The following is a 1,215-nucleotide window of genomic DNA, read 5'->3' as shown; positions in this document are numbered from 1 at the left end:
TGATTATTTTGGATTAATGATAATTGTTGCCCTACCTTCAGAGTGGAATCTAGGGTAAGAGACCAAAGCGTAGAAGAAGACAAAGAGCAAGGTGGAATGCTAATACAGTGTACTAATAAAGAGTGTAGATCTAAGTGTAAGCAAAGCGTGCGCTGGAGGTACAGAAAAAAAAGTACACATGTGAAAAAGATAATATGTGACCGCAACGTTTAGAAGCGGAAAATGCGCCTCAAAATCACTTTCGAGTTCATAATTGTTATATGTGCAACGGACGAATCCTGGTTCAGACTAAAAGAGTTGTTCCCTCATCCGATCCGGACATTGAGAATTGCCTTGTTAGTGAGACAACTTCCTGGGCCTTCGGCATATTGTATTAGGGCGGCCAGTTTCTTTCCACGCCACCTTTACTTCCACAACTCGAAGTCAGGTACCCATTGGGCCATTACTGCTGGGTGGGCAGGAGGGGGCGAAAAATATCCGTGTCCGAACCGAGCCTCGAACCCGGACTTTCCACTTCGGAGACGAGCGCACTAACCGCTCCGTCACAGCACTCTTCAGACTACATTAAAACTCTTCATAATTTCCCTAGTTTAGCTTGTTAAAGTCATCTTGGTGTATGAGTGACCTGTATTGTTATGTAATCACGTATCATGCATTGCTTAAGAGCTAGTGACTTGTTTATTATTATTATTTTTTTATAGTAGAGGGTTTTACGGCGCTCGCAACTGCATAAGGTCATATGAGCGTGCGGGACACACCTAATAATTTTAGTTGGTAGGACATTTTTGAATTTTGCCCGGGTGGCAGCCGAAGCCTACTCTTATCGATTTTAGACCACTAGGGAATCTTTAACGTGCGCAACTTGCACATGGGCCCTCCGAGATTTTTCGCCCTTGTCCGAGAAGGCTAGGTGTAGATCTTTCCTACCAGAAGATCAGGGGTGTGGCAGAAAGACAGCTGTAAGGAGGAGTCAGGAGTAGCAGTAAAAAGGCTGCAGAAAGAGTCAGGAGCCCAGAGGAGGAGGTAAAGGAGGTGACAGGGTGCGGGCAGAAAGAGGAGACAAAAGCAGACGACAGAATATTGCTAGAGAGCAGGAAAGGAGGTGAAAGGAGACAATTTTAGAGAAGAAAATTTTTCGGTCGCTACCCGGATTCGAACCCGGGACCTTTGAATGGGAGGCCAACACCTTAACCTCTAGGCCACGAGAGCCCCCCA

Source organism: Aplysia californica, unplaced genomic scaffold, assembly GCF_000002075.1.
Source record: "Aplysia californica isolate F4 #8 unplaced genomic scaffold, AplCal3.0 scaffold00123, whole genome shotgun sequence".
In the NCBI taxonomy this organism is placed as follows: Eukaryota; Metazoa; Mollusca; class Gastropoda; order Aplysiida; family Aplysiidae; genus Aplysia; species Aplysia californica.
This window is presented reverse-complemented; position numbering follows the sequence as displayed.